The 9187-nt window shown below is 30.3% G+C and overlaps 2 long non-coding RNA genes across 12 annotated transcripts; both read right to left on the bottom strand.

Annotated features, from left to right (window-relative positions):
- Window positions 1–538: 538 nt before the first annotated feature.
- On the bottom strand, window positions 539–3546 carry LOC111878452 (uncharacterized). Of its 11 annotated transcripts, none has more exons than XR_006186297.2 (8): window positions 3313–3545; window positions 3049–3226; window positions 2225–2938; window positions 1987–2145; window positions 1825–1900; window positions 1273–1735; window positions 938–1102; window positions 539–849 (listed from the first exon to the last, which is right to left on the bottom strand). It is a non-coding gene; the product is annotated as an uncharacterized LOC111878452 (long non-coding RNA). The 11 variants fall into 11 exon arrangements; XR_006186294.2 differs by having other exon boundaries at window positions 1187–1735; window positions 3313–3544; XR_006186287.2 differs by having other exon boundaries at window positions 938–1735; window positions 2225–2448; window positions 2530–2938; window positions 3313–3541.
- Window positions 3547–3666: 120 nt separating this feature from the next.
- Window positions 3667–5202, bottom strand: LOC111878438 (uncharacterized). Its single transcript, XR_008225649.1, has 3 exons — window positions 4342–5202; window positions 4046–4221; window positions 3667–3852 (listed from the first exon to the last, which is right to left on the bottom strand). It is a non-coding gene; the product is annotated as an uncharacterized LOC111878438 (long non-coding RNA).
- Window positions 5203–9187: the final 3985 nt, after the last annotated feature.

The raw sequence follows: 9187 nt of genomic DNA, 5'->3' as shown, positions 1-9187 counted from the left end.
GATAATCGACTTGATTTTAACTATTCTTACAAAAATGTGATATATTCTCATAAGAATGTAATTCTTGGCAGAATATATACTTGTTTTTGAACTCGATTAAAGGCATTTCTCTTGTATGTATTTGTGTGTTATTGTATCAAAAAAGTGATAATCAAGCCCCACGTTGTTGCCACTACTAGAAAAACAGCCTTTTACGATGCTCATTGCGCGTCGTAAAACACTCAGACGACGCACAAATGCACGTCAAGGAAGACCCTATCATAAAGAGAGATGACGCGCTTTTGCGCGTCCTCTATAGACGAAGCGCATTTATGACACGCAATGCGTATCATTAAAGCCGCTGTCAAGAAAGGCCATGTCATAAATGAAGATGACACACATTTCTGTGTATCGTAATTTTAATTTTTTTTTAAAAAATAATATTTATAGATTTACTAATTTTGAAATTAAATTTGCATTTGATGTCTCATAATAGAAAATAAAATACCATATACAAAAAATACAATACATTGCACAAAAGTTAATGTCATACAAATAATCATTCCAATAGTAGACAAATGGATAAATCTCAAAGGGTTCAATGTCATAAATGGATAATTTGTAAACTTTATGCATATACAAAAAAAAATACAATACAGTGCACAAAAACTTAACCATCAAGTAGTTTTGACTTTGTGCATCAAAAAAAATGTACAAGTTTTACTAATCATCTGTCCTAAAAAATAAGCACAAAAACTCAATTTCTCTACGCATTGCTTCATCTTTCAGTTGGTTAAAAGCATCTTCATTTTCATCAACAAATTCTGCATTCTCATGGGCTAAAATATGTAGCTCACTATTGTTTCTAGCCTGCACACATAATAGGATTATTTGCAAGCATCCCGATGCATTGTTTTATAGAACATTAGAACATAAGTAGCACTCATTTGTTTCGAACCTTAGAATCCTTTATTTTTCTGTAATCCCTGTTCTTTCTTGCATCTTTTAGCTTATCATTAAGAGTCCCCTTTTTATAATCTAGAGCAAGTTCTGCTAGAAAAGCATCTCTTGCAGCATCCGACTTCTCTGTGGCATCATTCTCTGCCAAAACTTCTAGGAGTGCCTAAAGAAAAGTCGAAATAGGGGAAAATAAAGATCTCATGCATGTACATGGTAACAATCAATAGAAACTCATAAATATACGAACCTGCATGAAATACTTTACTAGAGGCACAACTATGAGTCCAAAATCAAGTAAAGAGTAAGATACGTGAAGTATGATGATAGTCTTACGGGTATTGTTGTTACAGCAGCTGGAATTTGCTGTTTTGACTAATAGTAGTTTGTAGTTTGGGTTGAATGTGCTTGAATTTAAAGTAAAGCCACGAACCTGAGAGTTATCTTGTGAACATTACCAAGGAGGGCGGATGAAATACGCTTTATTCAGTTTTCAGATAGACTACCCCCACCCTTAATAAAGGTTACTTTTGGGGATTATGTTAAGTTCACAAGTGGAACTGGGGAAAGAGGGCAGAACCTCAAGCTAATTTATTAAGACAAGTGGAACTTTTGGTTGGTGGCTATATAGAAATTTGAATTTTTGGGTAGTTAGTGACACGCAGATAAGATGTTTGTCATAAGTTGCAAGAAGTATAAAGGATCATGTGGCTTGTGATGACGTAAGGTCCTAGGACCATGTGTAAGCCATACATGGCTTCTTTGTCTGAACAACCATAGTCAGAAGTCCACGCATGACCTACCACAAAAAAAGAAAACAAAAACCATGACACAAGGGTATAATTGTAATTTTAACTAAATTAGTTTAAAAAAAACAAGATTACTCACCGATTGTGAACTTGTGAAACCTGAGCATGTCCATTACACCAACATGAGCAAGTGCACATTCGAATAGATCGGGCCTCTGTCATAAACAAAAAAAATGTTTTATGAATAATAACAAAGAATAATTTATTAAGGATTTAGAATTTTATTGAATTAGCATAATACCTAATTAATGCAAGCTCCATCAAGTAGGGCACCATTGCTTCCACCTTCAATTGCCAATTTTTTAGGGTTTGTATACCCTGAAGATGCAGGACTGAGCTTAGATTCCAACTGCTGCATTCCAATTACAGTTCGCATGATTCATGCATCAACTTTGCTGAGCTGTATCTTCAAAAAAGTAAGATGAAGTATAGATACTACACATAAATATAAAATATACATCTCCATAAATCAAACTAACCTCAATTGACAACCGTTCTTTCTGCTTCTGGATTGCAACTTCTACAAAAGAATCCACTTGATGCAGATAGTCATCTTCACCGGATTCCAAGTCACATAGATGAGAATTCACAAACCCAAATTGGTTAACATTCAAAGATTCAGCTTCTTTTAAAACATTTGCCAAGGCATCCACCTCAAATTTGTTGACAGGTGGCATGGCATCATCACAACTCACCGTAAGCTCTTCAAGTTCTCATAATGAAATAATTAGTGTTGGATACAAATATTAAAAAGAGGGAGGATTGAAGGAAGAGAAATACGGACCTTAATATGGAGCCAGTGGTATCATTTTGGAGAGCCAGGTGAACAACACCAACCTAAGGAGAATTATGTAATTTCTCATGCAATATTCTAACAGGCACGTAAAGCTGTCTGGGGACAGTGGGTGATTTCGGAGGACTGGAAGGATTTTTCAAAGCACAATACTATAATAAAGAGAAATGAAAGTAGGATGCTACAATAATTATACATGTATTTGGACCCCTTGACTTCAAAGAAGGCTGAGAGGTGAGATTATCCAAAACCTTTTCATCACTATGGTTCAACAATAATCTCTCACATACTTTTTTAAAAGCTGTAGAATTGTTCTGGATATACTCCTCTGTAGATGCCTCCAACTTAAGCCAGACTGTGTGGTCCGTTTCATCCAACTCCATATCACAACGTTCATCAACTGTTAAAACAACATAAAGTATGCTATCAATTTAGCTATTTAAGTCATTCATGATATGTTGTAGCATTAATTTCACACAATAAACAGATTTAACATAACATTATTTTCACTTGGATTGGAACAGAACAACAACCGATTGAAACAAGATCGTCGTTTTTGCATATGGCCATAGATGGTGTGCTTCACGTATTGCAAATATTGTAGGGTTATTTGCCACAATAGCACCATCTTCCCACCTAAATACACCTGGACAATTGTCAAAGGAACTTGTTGTGTGCCAACAGGGTACTAGATTTTAAATAGAAATAATGTCAATGATTGTTTATTTTCCATTAGGAAGCAACTTTAATTAATAATTAGTGCAAAATAAGAACCTGATAATTACGAAATATAAACGGCTGAGCTGGTGCCACGTTGACTAAAGTTGATACAACAAAAACTTTTGGAATCCTTTTTATTGATGAATCAATTAAAAGATCTCCATCTTCATCTGCACATATCTCTTTTAATAGCCTCTCAAATTGATCGGCACTGTGCTGGACAAAATAATAGAGCTCCTTTCATCTGCACATATCTCTTTTAATGTCTAAAATGAGAATCTGATCATAATATATAATCAAAGAAAAGGTAAAAGAGTCACCAAGATGTGCATGTATTATATATATATATATATATATATATATATATATATATATATATATATATATATATATATAGTATTTGGCACCTAACAAAGACATAGACATAGACGAAACTACTTGGTTTCCATTATAGGTCACCAAAGTCACACCAACTGAGGGTCCATATTCTGGAACTGATCCTGCTGGGAAATGTATATGGATGTCCCGCCCTTCAAGCAGATTCCCTTCTCCTTCTCCACAATCCATATTAAGCTTTACTGCCCTTGCTCTTACCTAATAATAAAATTAAGTAAATAAACAAACACACACTTATATATATATATATATATATATATATATATATATATATATATATATATATATATATATATATATATATATAGCAATTGAAGAGGAGATACCCAAGTCAAAAGAAAAGAAACAGTGTAACAGGTTGCCCAAAAACAACAAAAACCACATTGCTTACCAATTTTAAGAAATAATGTGTATAGAAATATAAAGCAGGAGATATTGAAGTAGCTCGTGCTGCATTTCAGCTTTGTGATACTTCTGAATCTGATTTATCTTTCATTGAAACCCCAATAAAAGAGGCTAATAAGTTACAGCCTCAGTTACCGAACTTGATAGATATATTTCAACTTGCTGAAATTTGTTCAGAGATTAAATACTTCACAATGGAGGATGAGAAAAAAAATAGGTTATAATATTCACGTATATATAATTAGAAAATATATAGAAAATTCGAATAAGCATCAATCGAACCTGTAGTTGCTGTCGGGACAATAGGAGAAGATGAAATTGAGATCACATAGTCTTCTACGAGAAGATGAAATTGAGGTCAGGTGAGCATGAGATCGTCGATGAGGAGAAGTGAGCAAGGGGTTGTCGGTAGGTGAGGCCAGGTCGCCGGATCGATGGTATAGAGCACTAAGTGAGCGAGTGTTTTGAGTCTTAAAAAATCCCTAGAAATAATATCAATATCGGTCCCTGTGATTTTGTTATTCGACCCTTTTATGTTCGCCATCTCCCTCTTCCTTCTGCTCTGTTAGATGAAGAAAGGTGAAGTGAGATAGCAGTCAATGCTGATTTTATGGCAGTCGATGGTTCGATGGTTTGTAGGGAAGACGGTTTGAGGTGTAATGGCACAAGCTGATGCTTCTGGATATATTGATGGTGGTTGTTGTTACGGTAGAGATATCAATGGTACCACATCTTCAATAGAGATATCAACGGTACCGTTCTCTAAAGCGGCGGCCATGTAGACGAAGTCCCTAGGGCTTTTTCTTGCTAGTTGGAAGAGGCGGGGGGGTTTAATTTTTGGGATTTAATAGGCGGGTGAAATCCCGCCTTAAAAACGCGTGTTTCATTAAAATTATAAAGCGACACATTTAGAGGTCGCATATTTTATGAAAGGCGACCTCCGCATTTTTTTTTCCTTTTCTGACACTAATTTTAGGGCACGCACAAATGCGTGTCCACTATCATTCAAATTTTGCAAAATTGACATTATTTTTTAGGGCACATACAAATACGTGTCCTCTATCAGTGAGTGTCATTGTTTGCGCGTCATTAAAGGGCGGTTTTCTATTAGTGTGCAAAGAAGCAATTAAAAATTTACTTATATAAAAAAACAAAGAATAAGGAAAACAAGAAAAATTACAAGGAATGAAAACGATTAAGTGAAAGGCATTAAGAATAGTTGAGAATGAGAAACGGATTTTGTAAGAATGAATCCGTTCATTTTGTAAGAATATGAATATTACATAAAACATGTGTTTAGTGTTTTTAATATGTTATTATAAAGATGATAAACATTAAGAATATAAATATTACATAAAATAAGTGTTCTTAATAACTTATTATAAGAACGAGAAATATTATAAGAATAAGAATCAAATCATGAACTATTTCAGTATTTAAAAAACATAAAAATAAGGCAAATCAATCATTATCCATCAAAAAACAACAATAACCCCTGAAAACATATGAAGTTTTATATAATACTAAAATATCAACTATTAAGTCAAATCGACAATTAACATAATAACATTGTAGGTTTTGAAAATTTACATTTTAACACAAGTTTTGAAATGTTGCTTACTTATTACAAAAACCACCGGGAAGGAGACCACTTGGTTGAAATATGTCACTTTCTAATCTGAGGGTATGCAACCTCTGAACATAAAGTTGAATACGATCGATTTTTTTTTTTTTTTTTTTTTTTTTTTTTTTTTTTTTTTTAAATTAAGAAATCAAAGAGTTGTCATAAGGATAAACCCATAATTAGCAAATAAAACTTTTTTATATAGCAAATTGTTTACTGGTTGTTTATCACAGCTGAATATTGTTTAACAATTGTTTTGGTTGTGGTTATATGGTAATAACTTTTGACTTATTTCACAGTTTGGTCAAGTGGCTATGTATGTCGATTGGTCATTTGGAAAATGATTATATATATATATATATATATATATATATATATATATATATATATATATATATATATATATATATATATATATATATATATATATATATATATATTTGAGACCATTCTAATTTTGTGAGACAATGAGACCAAATTTAAAAATAATTTTAAAATACAAAATAAATAGAAAAATCCAAAATATATTTTTTTAAATATTATTTTAACTAAAAAAAAATCCCGTTTTTGTTTTTAAATACGTGAAATATTCTAATAGAATATTACACTGACATATTCTAAAAAATAATTTTAAAATGCAAAATAAATGGAAAAATCTAAAAATTCTTTTTTTAAATATTATATTTGGAACTTGAATTAACTAAAAAAAGTTCTATTTTTTTTTGAAAAATACGTGAAATATTTTAATAGAATATTACACTGTACATATTCTAAAAAATAATTTTAAAATGCAAAATAAATGAAAAAATCCAAAAATTCTTTTTTTAAATATTATTTTCGGAACATGAATTAACTAAAAAAATAAAAAAAAATAAAAAAAATAAAAAAATAAGGCCGTCTCACATGAACCTAACCATATATATATATATATATATATATATATATATATGTATATATATATATATATATATATATATATATATATACACGAGGTAGGTTCAAATGTTTTTTCACATCTATTGTGTGTTAGAATGCACCAATAGAAATTTAGTATTAATTATATGTATATTAAATGCTATCCATACTTATAACTCATTTTTACTAAACTAATTAAATTCGTCATTAATATCAACAATAATATTTTTTCAGAATGAATTCATATCCAGCAGAATGAGAGTATATTCTATTAGAATACACTCTCGTTCTTTATATTCCATGTAACTTTATTGTAGTTTAAGCTAGTGAGTCCTGAAATAAAATATGAATTCGTATATAAACACCTAGATGCGAATTCATTCTGAAAGAATGTTATTGCTGAGATTAATGACGGATTTAATTAGTTTCCATAAAAAGAAAATTATAATAATGGATATTATTTAATATACATATAATTATGGAAATAATTTAATATCTCTATTTATTTAATTAAATAATTATTTAATTTACTAAATTACTATTGGTGCATTCTAACACACAATAAATGTAAGAAACAAAATAACCTAGCCTATATATATTATAGCCTCACCTAAACTTAAGTAGTAAATCACATAAAAATACGTTGTTCTATGATATAAAGATTGCGATTAGGGATGCACGATTAACACTTGAAGATGATTCAGGATCGACACAATAGTTTTGATAAGGAAGCAACAATATCGATTATCTTCGACCTTCGTGACAATGGAAAACAGTAATATTCACTGTGATGAAGTAATAAACAATAATGGAGGAAAGAAAACACAGATGGTAAAACGATAATAGATGAAATAAATGTTATCGTGAACGGTATATTACCAAGTGAAAACCAAACTGAGTATTTTTACTAAGTTAAAACGAAAAATTTTAAAGGTTTAGTGCGTAAGCAGTGACGGAGCTTGGACATTTTTTTTTTTTTTTTTTTTGGGGGGGGGGGGGGGGGGGGGCGAAAGTATAATATACATGAAAATCGGAGAGTAGGGGGGCCATAGCATAAATTTTATATTTTTAGGCTAAATATGTATATAAACTAAAGTGGAAGGGCTATTTCTAACAAAAAATTCAGGGGGGGGTTGTGCCCCCCTGCCCTAAGCAAACTTCGTCCATGTACGTAAGCTTAGGTGAGGCTGTAATAAAACCGAATGTTTTGATAAGGAAGCAACAATATTTATTTTATTTTATTTTATTTTTATTATTTTTTTAGGTAAATAAAGTTCCTAAAATAATAATTAAAAAAAGAAGTTTTGGATTTTTTTCTTTTATTTTGCATTTTAAAATTATTTTTAGATTTGGTCTCACGGTCCCACAAAATTAGCATTGTCTCAAAGGAACGTGAACTTTTATATATATATATATATATATATATATATATATATATATATATATATATATATATATATATATATACCAATTATTTAAAACTACGTAGTTTTGATTAGTGGGTTAATTTGCTAAATAAAACAAATCCTTAAAAAAAAGTAAGGTAGTTTCCTTAATCGTGATCACGTTCCAATCGTTCTATCATCAAGAAATCGGAATTTGGAATCGCAATTGAGGGAGTTTAAAAAAAATTGTCATTCACAACGAATTGAAATAAAAAGAAGATTGCAATTCACAAGGAATTGAAATCATAATGTTGCTTGCGACCTCTCTTTCAGCAGGTAATATACAAACATTTGTTTTTTATATCTACTAATTGTGATTTTTGGAATCGTTTGTAGCGTCTTTTTTTTTTTTTTTTTAATATCTACTAATTGTGATTAGTGGGTTAATTACAAGGTTTGTTGGAATTGAAATCATAATCTTGCTTCCCTGTGTGTGGTCTCTAATGCAGCGTTTTTTTTTTTTTTTTTTTTTTTTTTTTTTTTTTTTTTTGGTTGAAGACATACTTTATTAATAAAAACAGTTTAATTTGTTAGTATTTTTACCATGTTTATAAATTAAATTTTTTACCATGGTTATAGAATCTTGATTGTCATTTTGTTAAGATATTTTGAATTTTTTTTTTATAAATGGGGACAAAATTAGATTTTTACACTGAAATAGAGAGAACGTGGGATTATCTCATATCCAAACAAATGGAAGATGTCATGCCAATTGCAAATTGCCTAGGGCCTAGGGTCATACATTCCATTAACGAAAGTGAATTATATATATATATATATATATATATATATATATATATATATATATATATATATATATATATATATATATATATATATATATATATATATATATATATATATATATATATATATATTAAATACCGCGGGCATGAATGAACAGGAAAGTTTTAACTTTCTTACTTTGGCCACAAACTTTATTTTTTGGTTTTCTAACACGTTTATAGCTTTTTTCAAAACTGCCCCCTCTGTTTTTTTCTTTTATACTTGCGCCACCACTTTTCCAACTCTCTTGACTTTGGTCACATTTCTTTGTGTTTTATACATGTTATCTATTTTGTCAATTTAAAACTCAATTAACGTCAAAACTGATGGGTTTTGGTCATAAGACATCCTATGTGCT

The sequence above is a fragment of the Lactuca sativa genome, chromosome 8, assembly GCF_002870075.4.
Source record: "Lactuca sativa cultivar Salinas chromosome 8, Lsat_Salinas_v11, whole genome shotgun sequence".
Classification (NCBI taxonomy): domain Eukaryota; kingdom Viridiplantae; phylum Streptophyta; class Magnoliopsida; order Asterales; family Asteraceae; genus Lactuca; species Lactuca sativa.
The sequence above is the reverse complement of the archived record's forward strand: the minus strand, read 5'-3'. Positions and strand labels throughout refer to the sequence as shown.